At 49.3% G+C, this 14,229-nt stretch overlaps 1 long non-coding RNA gene across 2 annotated transcripts; it reads right to left on the bottom strand.

Annotated features, from left to right (window-relative positions):
• Nucleotides 1-1,046: 1,046 nt before the first annotated feature.
• LOC140720412 (uncharacterized) lies at nt 1,047-13,067 on the bottom strand. Of its 2 annotated transcripts, XR_012097176.1 has the most exons (4): nt 12,955-13,067; nt 8,447-8,563; nt 1,575-1,717; nt 1,047-1,112 (listed from the first exon to the last, which is right to left on the bottom strand). It is a non-coding gene; the product is annotated as an uncharacterized lncRNA (long non-coding RNA). The 2 variants fall into 2 exon arrangements; XR_012097177.1 differs by lacking the exons at nt 8,447-8,563; nt 12,955-13,067 and adding an exon at nt 3,989-4,086.
• Between the last annotated feature and the right edge of the window lie 1,162 nt (nt 13,068-14,229).

The following is a 14,229-nucleotide window of genomic DNA, read 5'->3' as shown; positions in this document are numbered from 1 at the left end:
TGTTGTAGCTATCAGTGAATCATGGTTGCAGGAGGGGTGTGATTGGCAACTAAGTATTCGTTGATTTCTATGATGAAGAGATGTAATGGGACATCTTCCTCCACTGCGCAATCTCATCTCTGAACGCACGAGAACTAACTCCATATTTTTCTATCAGGCTTACATTATTTGTCAGAGAAAATATTACAGCGGTGGTAATACAGGATAGATTAGAGGGCTCGTCTACGGAGGCTATTTCGTGCGAGTTGAGGAATGTGAAAGGTGTTGTAACAATTCTAGACCACCTAATGGGGAGCGAGAATTGGAGGAGCAACTTTCTAAGGAGATAGCAGATATTTGTAGTAAGCACAAGGTTGAGATTGTGGGAGATTTTAATCATCCACACATGGACTGGGAAGCCAATTCTGTAAAAGCGCTGGATGGTTTGGTGTTTGTAGAATCTATGCAGTATAGTTTTTTGCAGCAATGCATAGAGGTACCAACCAGAGATAGGGCAGTGCTGGATCTCCTGTTAGGGAGTGAGATAGGTCAGGTGACGGAGGTATGATTTGGGTTCCATTTGTCATTTAAACAAATGGATAGGCATATGGATAGGAAAGGAATGGAGGGTTATGGGCTGAGTGCAGTTAGAAGGGACTAGGTGAGAGTGAGCGTTCGTCACGGACTAGAAGGGCCGAGATGGCCTGTTTCCGTGCTGTAATTGTTATGTAGTTATATGGTTCTATTAATTTTACTGCACACTCTGTACCAACAGCCCTCGTCGATCCTCAAACAAATGCTCATTCTCTCACCGCAGAACTTTCTCTCTCCAAAAGTCCCCGTTTTCCCACTCTCTCCCCACAGCCCTTGTCAGTCCGCAAACTCATACCAATGTCCACTCTCTTTAGCAAACCGTGTCTGACCACAAACTAATCTCACTGCACACAACCTTCCCGCAGCCTGTGCAGTCCCCAAAATAAATAAATCCACTGCCCACTCGCTTCTGGCAGCCTGTATCAATCCGACGACCCACCTTCTCTCAGAAACTTGCAAGATCCCACATCTCACCCGTCTTTGCATTTTCCAATCCAGTGTGAAATGCCACCGTCGCGGATAGCTTTGGCAACAAAATTCTGTTAAATTAAATTGCTATCATCAATGATTGAATTCCAAAGATATTTACGTTGCGTCCCTTGATGACTGAACCCGGGAGAGTGTTAAGGGATGGTGTTGAACGAGCTTAATACTGTGACTCACCACGCGAGAATGTGAATGGCACGGTGTGGAAGGAGCCTCACTCTGTGTCTGAACCGGGGAGTTTATGATGTGACGGTGTGGAAGGAGCCTCACTCTGTGTCTGAACCGGGGAGTGTATGATGTGACGGTGTGGACTGAGCCTCACTATGTGTCTGACACCGGACATGTGTGATGGAACGGTGTGAAGGAGATTCACTCCGTTTCTGACAGCAGGAGTGTGTGCTGGGACGAGGAGGAGGGAGCCTCACTCTGTGTCTGACCCCGGAAGTATGAGATCAAACGGTGTGGAGGGAGCTTCCCTCTGGTGTGGATATATCTTCCGTCGATCTGACACGTACCTCTTCTTCTGCTGAATTTATTTCAAGAAGTTTAGAATCAGATTTCGAACAATACTGCTTCGCTTCATCGTAGGAAGTGTTAACCGTGGATATAAAAAAACACGGGCCTTCATTTCTGATCCAGTTCTGGGAAAACGCTTGCGCTGGAAATTGGGAAAAAAGAACAGTGATTCTCACTGCGTACCGTCCATTTCATCCATTGTGTGTCAGACAGCGAAGGATGATCTCTCCTCACCGACCCATCACACACACCTGGTCAAGTACAGAATGAAACACCCTCCTCACCGGTCCCTTGACAAATTGGCTCTGGAATTTCCGAACGAGTAGCAGCAAATCCTCCGGGAGACAAGAAACAGTCCCATCACACAATCCTGGGGTCAGACACAGACTGAAGCTCCCTCCACACCTTCCCATCACACACTCCCGGGGTCAGACACAGAGTGAAGCTCCCTCCACATCTTCCCATCACCCACTCCTGGGATCAGACACAGATTGAAGCTCCCTCCGTACCGTCCCATCACACACTCCCGGGGTCAGACACAGAGACTGAAACTCCCTCCACACTGTCACGTCACAAGCTCCAGTCGTCAGATATAAGTGATACTCCTTCCATATCATTCTGTCACAGTTGACAGAGGTCAGACGCAGAGTAACACTCCCTCCATACAGTCCCATCACACTCCCAGGGGTTTCACCCAGTGTGAGCTCCGTTTTGCACTGTCCCATCAGACACTTCCGGTAAAAGACAGAGTGAAGTTCCCTCCTCACTCTCTCAATGCTCATTCCTGGGGTTAGACACAGAGTGATGCTCCTGTCATAGCATCCCATCGCAAACACATAGTGTCAGACACAGAGTACAGCTCACTCCACGCTGTCCCATCACACACTCACGGGGTCAGACACAGAGTGAATCTCCCTCCACACCTTCCCATCACACACTCCTGGGATCAGACACAGAGTAAATCTCCCTCCACACCGTCCCATCACACACTCCCGGGGTCGGACACAGAGTGAATCTCCCTCCATATTGTCCTATCACACACCCCGGGATCAGACACAGAGTGAATCTCCCTCAACACCGTCCCATCACACACTCCCGGGGTCGGACACAGAGTGAATCTCCCTCCACACCGTCCCATCACATACTCCTGCGTATAGATACAGAGTGAAGCTCCCTCTGCACCGCCCCATCGCACACTCCTGGGGATAGATACAGAGTGAAGGTCCCTTCTCACCGTCCCATCACATACACCCGGGGTCAGACACAGAGCGAAGGTCCATCCATACCGTCCCATCACACACACTCCCCGGGTCAGACACAGAGACTGAAACTCCCTCCACACCGTCACGTCACAAGCTCCAGTCGTCAGTATTGCACCGCCCCATCACACACTCCCGGGGTCAGACGCAGAGTGACACTCTCTCCATACAGTACCATCACACTCACGGGGTCAGACACAGAGTGAGACTCCCCCGAAAATGCCCCATTATACGTTCCCGGGGTCAAATACAAACTACCTTCACACCCTTCTCTCACGCACTCTCGTCGTCAGAATCAAACTGAAGCTCGTTCACACCGTCCCATCACACTCTCCTGCTGTCAGACTCAAATTGAAACTCTCGCCACGGCATCCAATTACATAATCGCGGGACCCGTCACCATGTGTAGCTTTCTCAACTCCGCCCCATCACTAACTTCAGGAGTCAGTTTCAAGCTCCTTTCCACCATCCTATCACAGAGATCCTGAGGAACAGACACAAATAGAATTTCAATCCATACCGTCCCGTCACACACTCCAGGGGTGATACACATGAATTAGCTTCGTCAGTAATTTCCAATCACGCAAACCGTTGCCTGAGACTGAGGGACTCTCTTTTAGCACTGTCCCATCACAGAATCCAGGAGTGAACATAGAGTGGAACTCCCTTATGCTATTACATCATGCTCATTTCCGGGTTCAGACACAGAGTGAAGCTCTCCCTCGCATGGGGTCAGACTCCCTCCACAATATCCAATCAGACAGTCTAGCGTCGCGTAGAATGAACGTCCCTCTGCACTGTCCCATTACACAATCCCGCTGTCAGACACGGAGTGAAGCTGGATCCATACTGTCCCATCAGACATTCCCAGAGTGAGACGCAGAGTGAAGCAGAAATGTTACGTCTCACAATCCCGTGTTCAGACACAGAGTGAATCCACCTCCACAACGTCCCATCACACCCTCCTGGATTCAGTGATAGAGTGAAATTTCCTCCACGCAGCCGCATCACACACTCACCGGGTCAAACACAGAGTGAATCATCCTCCATACCATCTCTTCACACGCTCCAGATTGCACGCACAAAGTAACGCTCCCTCTCTCCATGTCTGCCCTGTGATGAGGAGCGGGTCAAAGAGGGGGATGATGCCTCACCTCTTCTGCTGGTCAACAATTCACAGATTCGAGCCTTGGTTTCGTTGACAGATCTGTACTTCGTTTCCATCTCAGTGAACTGGTGACGGAGATCGCTGTGCATTCGGTTAAGATCGGACAGATTAGAGTTGAGCAGAGAAGCCTTGGATTGAAGGGTTGAGATTAACTCATGGTAGTTTCCGTCGGAAGTAAACTTACACTGACGAATCTGTGATACTGAGAGAGATGGTGAAGGGAAACATGAGTCAGCGTCACGCTACCGAACGGGTCACGGAGAGTGTTGTGTCAGTGTCACGGTGAAGGGTGTCACAGTGAAGGGTGGAGCAGTGAAGGGTGTGCTAGTTGCACAGTGAGTTGCGTCGTCTGTGTCACTCTGAGGGGTATATTGATGTCCTGGTGAAGGTTTGGTTGATGTTACAATGGGGGTCTGCGTCATGTTTGTGTCACGGCGATGGTCATGTCCGTGTCGCGCTCAGGAATGTATCTGTGTCTCGTTGAAGGTTGTGACGGTAACAGCATTGTTGATGTTATGGTGACTGGCGTATCGGTGTCAGGATGAGCCTTGATTGTGTTACGGTAAAGGTCGTGTTTTGTTTTTTGTTATCACTGTTTCGGGTGCGTCCGTGTTATAGAACATATAATAGTATAGCACTGTTCAGGCTCTTCGGCCCACAATGTTGTGCCGACCCCTTAAACACTTCCTCCCATATAAACTACCACCTTAAAATCCTCCATATACCTGACTAGTAGCCTATTAAATATAAACTGTGTATATGCCTCCACCACTGACTCAGGAAGTGCATTACACACTAACCACTCTCTGACTAAAAAACCCTTCCTCTAGTATCCCCCTTGAATTTCCCTCTCCTTACCTTAAAGCCATGTCCTCTTGTACTGAGCAGTGGTGCCCTGGGGAAGAGGGGCTGGCTGTCCGCTCTGTCTATTCCTGTTAATATCTTGTACACCTTTATCATGTCTCCTCCCATCCACCTTCAATTTACCCACTGGAGAAGTGGGTAAAGCCCAAGCTCCCTTAATCTCTGATTATAATGCATACACTCTGAACCAGGCAGCATCCTGGTAAATCTCCTCTGCACACTTTCTAACGCTTCCACAGCCGGCCTACAGTGAGGATATCAGAACGGGACACCAGTACTCCAAGTGTGGCCTAACCAGAGCTTTATGGAGCTGCATCATGACCTCGCGATTCTTAAACTCTGTCCCTCGACTTATGAAAGCCAACAACCATAAACTTTCTTAACTACACTATCTACCAGTGAGGCAACTTTCAGGGATCTGTGGACATGTACTCCCAGTTCCCTCTTCTCCGCCACACTACCAAGTATCGTGCCATTTACTTTGTACTCTGCCTTGGAGTTTGTCCTTCCAAAGTGTACCAGCTCACACTTCTCCGGGTTGAATTCCATCTGCTACTTCTCAGCCCACTTCTGCATCCTATCAATGTCTCTCTGAAATTTTCGACAATCCTTAACACTATCCACAACACAACCAACCTTGAGTCGTCTCCAAACTTGCCAACCCGCCCTTCTACCTCCACATCCATGTCGTTAATGAAATCACGAAAATCAGAGGTACTAGAACCGATCCTTGATGAACACCACTAGTCACAACCGTCCAATCCGAATGTACTCCCTCCACCACGACACACTGCTTTCTCCAGGCAAGCCAATTGTGAATCCACCTGGCCAAGCGTCCCTGGATCCCATGACTTCTGACTTTCTAAATAAGATCTACCGTGCGGAAACTTGTCAAATGCCTTACTAAATTCCATGTACTAAAATCCACTGCAGCACCCTAATCTTTATGCCTGGTCACCTCCTCAAAGAACTCTATCAGGCTTGTTAAGCACGATCTGCCCTTCACAAAGCCATGCTGACTATCCCTGATCAGACCAAGATTCTCTAAATGCCCATAGATCCTATCTCTAAGAATCTTTTCCAACAGCTTTCCCACCACGGACGTAACCATATATGACATCAAAAAGACTAAGGAGCTGGCGGTGGACCTGAGGAGGGCTAAGGCACCGGTGACCCCTGTTTCCATCCAAGGGGTCAGTGTGGACATGGTGGAGGATTACAAATACCTGGGGATACGAATGGACAATAAACGGGACTGGTCATAGAACACTGACGTTGTCTACAAGAAGGGTCAGAGCCGTCTCTATTACCTGAGGAGACTGAGATCCTTTAACATCTGCCGGACGATGATTAGGATGTTCTACGAGGCTGTGGTGGCCAGTGCTATCATGTTTGCTGTTGTGTGCTTGGGCAGCAGGCTGATGGTAGCAGACGCCAACAGAATCAACAAACTCATTCGTAAGGCCAGTGATGTTGTGGGGGTGGAACTGGACTCTCTGACGGTGGTGTTTGAAAGGAGGATGCTGTCCAAGTTGCATGCCCTCTTGGAGAATGTCTCCCATCCACTCCTCAATGTATTGGTTAGGCACAGGAGTACGTTCATCCAGAGACTCATTCCACCGAGATGTAAAACTGAGCGTCATAGGAAGTCATTCCTGCCTGCGGCCATCAAACTTTACAACTCCTCCCTCGGAGTGTCAGACACTCTGAGCCAATAGACTAGTCCTGGCCTTATTTCCACTTGGTATGATTAATTATTATTTAATTATTTATGGTTTGATATTGCTATATATCTTCAGTATTCTTGGTTGGTGCGGCTGTAACGAAACCCAATTTCTCTCGTGATCAATAACGTATGTCAGTCTGTCTGTCTATCACCTCCTCAAAGAGTTCGATCAGGCTTTTTAGACACGATCTGCCCTTCACAGAGTCATGCTAACTGTCACTGATCAGACCATGATTCTCTAAATGTCCATAGATTCTATCTCTAAGAATCGTTTCCAACAGCTTTCTCAAAATAGACATAAGGCTCACTGGGCTATAATTACTTGGACTATCCCTACAACTTATTTCAACAAGAGGACAATATTCGCCTCCCTCCAACCCCCCATATCATTCCCGTGGACGACGAGATCATAATGATCCTAGCTAGAGTCTCAGCAAGTCTCAGCAGAAGTTCGCTGATGACACGGCCATAGCGGGGTGTGTCAGGAATGGACAGGAGGAGGAGTATAAGAAACTGATACAGGACTTTGTGATATGGTGCAACTCAAACTACCTGCGTCTCAATATCACCAAGACCAAGGAGATGGTGGTGGACTTTAGGAGATCTAGGCCTCATATGGAGCCAGTGATCATTAATGGAGAATGTGTGGAGCAGGTTAAGACCTACAAGTATCTGGGAGTACAGTTAGACGAGAAGCTAGACTGGACTGCCAACACAGATGCCTTGTGCAGGAAGGCACAGAGTCGACTGTACTTCCTTAGAAGGTTGGCGTCATTCAATGTCTGTAGTGCGATGCTGAAGATGTTCTATAGGTCAGTTGTGGAGAGCGCCCTCTTCTTTGTGGTGGCGTGTTGGGGAGGAAGCATTAAGAAGAGGGACGCCTCACGTCTTAATAAGCTGGTAAGGAAGGCGGGCTCTGTCGTGGGCAAAGTACTGGAGAGTTTAACATCGGTAGCTGAGCGAAGGGCGCTGAGTAGGCTACGGTCAATTATGGATAACTCTGAACATCCTCTACATAGCACCATCCAGAGACAGAGAAGCAGTTTCAGCGACATGTTACTATCGATGCAATGCTCCTCAGACAGGATGAAGAGGTCAATACTCCCCAATGCCATTAAGCTTTACAATTCTACCGCTAGGACTTAAGAACATTTTAAAAGCTATTATTAATGCTTCTTGAGATAGTGATTTAGATGCATATCATATTTTTTACTGAGTTAAGTATTGTATGTAATTAGTTTTGCTACAACAAGTGTATGGGACATTGGAAAAATGTTGAATTATCTATCTATCTATCTCTTCTCTCCCCTCGTGGAGCAGGCCTGGGGAATATTCCGTCAGGCCCCGGGGACTTCTCCGTCGTAATGTATTTTAAGAACTCCAACACCTCCTCTCTCTTAATATCAACATGCTCCAGAACATCAAACTCCCTCATATTGTCCTCACCGTCATTCTGATCCCTCTCATTGGTGAATAACGAAGAGAAATATTCATTGAGGAACTCGCTCACTTCCACAGCTTCCAGGACCATCTTCCCACCTTTATCTCTAATCGGTCCGACCTTCACTCATCCTTTTGTTTTTCTCATAATTGAAGAATGCCTTGGGGTTTTCCTTTACCGTACTCGCCAGGGCCTTCTTTTGCTCCCTTCTTTCTGTCCACAGCCCCTTCTTCATCTCTTTTCTTACAGCCCTATTTTCCTCAATAGACTCATATGATCCTCATGTCTGCTGCTTCTTCTATCGGTGTTACGGTAAGGGGGGGGGTTTGGTTTCACTGTTGTGTTTTACAATCGCAATATATTCCACTTTCTGAATTTACGGTCTGAATCCATCCGCAGACCGTTCCACTCACCATGGATCGAGAGTCCGACCACAATCACGATGAGGGCGGCTGTAACTAGGCAGAGTAGGCAGATCAGACAGTACGGTCTATTTCCGATCTTCACTTTCGACTCCCGTTCTTGCGCAGCTGTGGAGATACCATGTGATCATAAGATCACAATAAATATTTATTAAGATGATAGGAGCTATTTAATGAATACTTTACTTCATTATCTTAGTGATTGTAGTGATGACTTGCAACAGACTGAAAAGCCTGAGAATGTAGATATTAAGAAAGATGAAGTAATGGAGCTTTTGGAAAGCATCAAACTGGATACGTCACCGGTACTGGACGAAATATACCCCAGGCTACTGTGGGAGGCGAGGGAAGAGATTGCTGAAGCTCTGGCGATGATCTCTGCTTCATCAATGGAAACGTGAGAGGTTCTGGATGATTGCGGATGTTGTTCCTTTTTCAAGAAAGTGAGAGGACATTGCCCAGGAAATTATAGACCAGAAAGACTTACCTCAGCGGTTGGTAAGTTGATGGAGAAGATCGTGAGAGGCAGGATTTATGAACATTTGGAGAGGTATAATATGTTTAGGAGTTGTCAGTATGGCTTTGTGAAAGGCAGATCGTGCCTTACGAGACAGATTGAATTCTTGTGGGGATGTGACTAAAGGAAGAAGAAGGTGATTAAGGAAGAGCAGTGGATGTAGTGAATGTGGTCTTCAGCAAAGCATTTTATAAGATACCCCGTGCAAGGCTTACTGAGAAATTAAGGAGGGATGGGATCCAAGCGGATATTGCTTTGTGGATCAACAACTGGCTTGCCCACAGAAGGCAGAGAGCGATTGTAGATGGGTCATATTCTGCACAGAAGTCAGTCACCAGTGGAGTGCATCAGGGATCTGTTCTGGGGCCCTTATTTTTCTTGACTTTTATAAATGAACTGAATGAAGTAGTGGGGGGATGGGTTCTTTGGTTTGCTGATGACACAATGCTTGTGGGTGTTGTGGATAGTTGGAGGGCTGTCAGAGATTACAGCGGGACATTGATAGGATGCAAAACGGGGCTAACGAAGTGGCAGATGGATTTGAACCCAGTTAAGTGTGAAGCGGTTCTTTTTTATCAGTCAAATACGATGGCAGACAATAGTATTAATGGTAAGACACTTGGCAATGTGGCGAATAAAAGGCATCTTAGGGTCCGAGCTCAAAGCAGCTGCGCAGGTTGACTCTGTGGTTAAGAAGGCGGATGGTGTATTGGACTTCATCAATCGTGGAATTGAATTTAGGAACTGAGGTGATGTTGCAGCTGTATAGGACCCTGGTCAGACCCGACTTAGAGTACTGCGCTCAGTTCTGGTCGCCTCAATATAGTAAGGATGTCGAGCCATAGAAAGGGTGCAGATGAGATTTACAAGGATGCTGTCTGGATTGGGGAGCATGCCTTACGAGAATAGGTTGAGTGAACTCGGCCTTTTCTCCTCGGAGCGACGAAGGATGGGAGGTGACCTGATCGAGGTGTACACGATGATGAGAGGCATTGATCGCGTGGATAGTCAGAGGTTTTGTCGCAGGACTGAAATGGCTCGCACGAGAGGCCGTGTTTTAAGCTGCTTGGTACAAAGGTGATGTCAGCAGTAAGTTGTTGTCATTTTACTCAGAGAGTGGTGAGTGCATGGAATAGGCTGCAGGTGGCGGTAGTGGAGGAGGAACCAATAGGGCCTTTCATGGGACCCCTGCATGGCTAAAAAGGGGGAAGAAGCCTTCCTTGAGACTGGTGGGACGTGCTTTCGTACCTTTCTCCCCGATGGGAGGGTGGCCGGCTTGGTTGGGTGGGGGTCTATTGTTATGCTGAATGGTTCACGGAGACAGCAGGAAGTGCAGACAGTGTCCACGGAGAGAATATGTCAGATTTCCATCTTTGGAGTAAGACAGGAGGACGGCTGATTAGGGCAGTGTACTAGACGTGGTGGATAGGGACTTCAGTGACCTATTGTTGGGCCGCTCTGTATGAGGGGGTGGCTCCAGGGGAGATTAGACTGACCGATTTGATTACGGAGGACCTGTTTGTCTTGATTGATTGATAAAGTGTACACTGACTGTATCAAACACTGTCACAAGTTCCCAGACAGTAGATCTCTCTGGGAGATGGAAGAGCGTAAGGGAGGGAGAAACGGAGAACGAAAGGAGCGGTGAGAGATTGAGGTAGGGGGGAGATCTGGAAGGTGGAAGATGGAGGAGGAAGACAGACACTGGATGGCCTGTGACGCGGAGAGAGTTGTCGGGCAGAACTCTGTTCGGGAAGGACAGATCAGGCACGGGGCGTAGATGTAAACTACCTAGACTTTAACAAGGTCTCAGATGGTACACTGCTCTGGAAGATGATGGTACAGGAGTCGGGAGGTCACGTTGCAGATGTACAGTGACGCCGCTCTTGTTCAGTGTTACTCGCCCTGATGTAGGAAAGCCACGGTGCTGGAAGGTTTACGATTATTTTGGACTCGGGGCAGTGAGTCATGGAGAGAGGTCGGGCAGGACGGGACTTCATTCCTTAGAGCGCAGAGGCGACCTTACAGAGTTGTGTAAAACCACGAGGGGCGCAGGCAGGGTGAATGAAGAGAGATTTGGGAACAAGATGTGGTAGCGAGAACAAGAGAAAAGTGAGTGCGGTTAGAAAAGGGAGAGAGCGGTAGATATAGAGAAAGAAAAGGCGTGGAGGGGAGATGAGCGGAAAACAGGGACAGAGAGAGGTCGGAAGAACGGACGGTGTTGACGGTGGTATAAGAGTGAGCAGAGAGAGCGCGATAGAGTGCGAGATGGAGATCAAGAGAGGTAAAGGTGGTGACAGTATAGAAGAGAGACGGGAGAGAGAGGGGGCAATGAGAGAGGGAGAAGAGAACGGGACAGTGGGAGACAGTAGGGTAAATAGTGTGATGAAGGGACTGGGAGGGAGCGAGAAAGGAGACGGGGTGAGAGAAGGTGAAAGAGGGAAAGGAGAGTGGGGTTAGAAAAGGGAGAGAGGGATTAAAGTTTAATACCGCGCTCCTTCTCAGCGTCATCCACAGTCCTCCCTTCTCAACACACTGACACGGAGCTAACTCAGCTCCACCACCCCTGCACCACACCACTTGCTCCTCATTGCCTCTTCCTCCACACGCCCCATACCATGCCATCTTCCCACAGCACTCCCTCCACACTCCATCCCATGGCGCTACCTCTAAACCGCCCCTCCCAGGACGCAACAGTCCGCACCGATCATCAGAGGGAGTTCCCTGCTCTTCGCATCTCTCACGCGTTCCCTCCGTGTTATTCTCAAGCAGAGAATCATTGGGGTCAACTGTACGTTTACACTGAAATCTCTCGACAGGATTGGACACGTCACCTAAACAGGAACAAACTGAAAAAGATGAAACTGTCCTCGATCTTTTCGGACCCGGGGCGCCGAGAGGGCCTTGAAATTAACTTCCGCATATGATACATCAGATTCAGCTGGGAACAGAAGATTGTTCTGATTGAGGGTCAGACACAAAGTGAAGCTCCCAGTGCACCGTTCCATCACACTCTCCTGGTGAAGAAACACCGAGTGAATCTCCCTCCACACCGTCCCATCACACTCTTCTGGTGTCAGACACAGAGTGAATCTCCCTCCGCACCGTCCCATCACACACTCCCGGGGTCAGACACAGAGTGAATCTCCCTCCACACCGTCCCATCACACTCTTCTGGTGTCAGACACAGAGTGAATCTCCCTTCACACTGTCCCATCACACACTCCTGGGGTGAGGCAAAGAGTGAAGCTCCCTCCGCACCGTCCCAATGCACAATCCATGGGGGTCAGACACAGAGTGAAGCTCCCTCCACACAGTCCTGGGTGGGGGGGGGGGAGGTGTTTCGATAATCCGATAAAAACGGGGCCGAAGCCGTCCTTGGGACTGGTGGGACGTGCTTTCGTATCTTTGTCTCCGATGGGAGGTTGTCCGGCTGGGTTGGGTCGGGGTCTACGGTTATACTGGCTGTTCCACGGAGACAGCAGGAAATGTAGACAGTGTCCACAGAGAGAACAAGTGAGATTTCCATCTTTGGAGTAAGAAATCAGGATGGCTGATTAGGGCAGTGTACCAGAAGTGATAGATAGGGACTTCCTATAAGAGGGTTGGGGGCAGTGAAATTAGACTGACCGATTTGATTGCGGAGGACCTGTTTGTCCTGATAGGTTGGAGAAATGTACACAGACTTTAACAAATACTGTCACAAGATCCCAGATGGTAGATAACTCCGGGAGAATGAAGAGAGGAATGGAGGCGAGACGGAGTAAGAAAGGGGCAGTGAGAGAAGGGGGGAGGGGGAGATCCGGAGTGTGGAAGATGGAGGAGGGAGGGAGATAGTGGATGACATGAGTGACAAGCTTTCTTTACCCAGACTGTGGTCAGCCCATGGGATGAGCTGACAGAGGAAGTGTTCAAAGCTTGAGACACGTGGGAGTGTGACACGTGACCCATCCAGATTGAAATCTGCGCTGTGAACTCTGACCTGTTTGTGTAATGGTTGACAACCCGCCGGGTCCCGGGGCAATGCGAGGACATCCGCTCTCATCGATGCAAGGTTCCTTTCTCCGAAAGTTCAGATCTGAGTAGGTGGAGTTCAAACCGTCTGGGAGAGAGAGCGAGAGCAGATAAGTGAGAGAGTGAGAGCGGTACAGAATGGAGTAGGGTGTCGGGAAGGGAGAGAAGAGGGAGGGGTTTGAGAAGAGACAAAGGATGAGGGAGAGGTGTAGAGAGTGGAGAGATACAGGAGGCAGCAGAGGAGGGCGATGGGCAAAGAGGGGGAGGTAGCGACAGGGGAGATGGGGGGGAAATGTAACAGAAAGAATGGGGAGGGAGAACGGGGTGAGAGAGGCGGAGACAGAGGGGGGCAGGGGAGAGAGTCGGGAACAGTCAGAGGGCAGGGAGAGGTGTGAGAGAGGGCGAAAGAGAGTGGTATTGAGAATGGAGAGTGAGGGGAGGAAAAAGTGGGAGAGGGATGGGGAAGAGAGAAGAAAGAATTTGAGAGAGAGAAGTACGAGGGGAGAAGCGTCGGGGAATGGGAGAGAGCGTCGGGGAAAGGAAGAGAGCCGTGGATGGAGAGGAGGAGAGGGCTTGAGGGGTGTTGAGGGGCACATTTAGGGACAGAGCGAGGTTGGAAGACCGGTAGGGGCGAACTGGGAAAGATGAGACGGTGGTGAAAGAGAGAGAGGGAAAGAGCGCCATGGGGAGACCGAAAGTGGTAGAGACGGTGACTGTGATAGATGAGAGACGGGAGGGAGAGGGGAAAATGAGAGAGGGCGAAGAGAACGGGACAGTGGGAGACAGTGGGGAAAACGAGGAGACGGAGCAGGGGAAGAGGGAGAGCGGAGAGGGTGTGAGGAGGTGAGGAAGGGGAGAGAAGTGGAAAGAAAGAAGAGTAAGTGGAGTTAAGAAAAGTGAGAGAGCGGTTATGGATTTATACCGCGTTCCCTCCTCACCACACCAACACGGCGCTCACTCACCTCCGCAAAACCATCCCACAGCGCTCGCTCCTCATCAGCACATGCCTTGCTATCTTTCCTTACCGACCCTTCTCACAGCCCACTCTCCGGAAACCGTCCCACGGCGCTCCTTCTGCACCACCCCTCCAAGGGAGCTCACTCCTCACAGAATCCCTCCCCACCGTCCCTCCCACAAAGTTCACCCCCGCATCATCTCCCCCACGTGTTCAATCAGTCTTATGCTCAAACAGGGAATCATCAGTTACGTTTGCCCTGAGATCGCTCGACAGGATTCGACGTAT

Source organism: Hemitrygon akajei, unplaced genomic scaffold, assembly GCF_048418815.1.
Source record: "Hemitrygon akajei unplaced genomic scaffold, sHemAka1.3 Scf000042, whole genome shotgun sequence".
NCBI lineage: Eukaryota > Metazoa > Chordata > Chondrichthyes > Myliobatiformes > Dasyatidae > Hemitrygon > Hemitrygon akajei.
The sequence above is the reverse complement of the archived record's forward strand: the minus strand, read 5'-3'. Positions and strand labels throughout refer to the sequence as shown.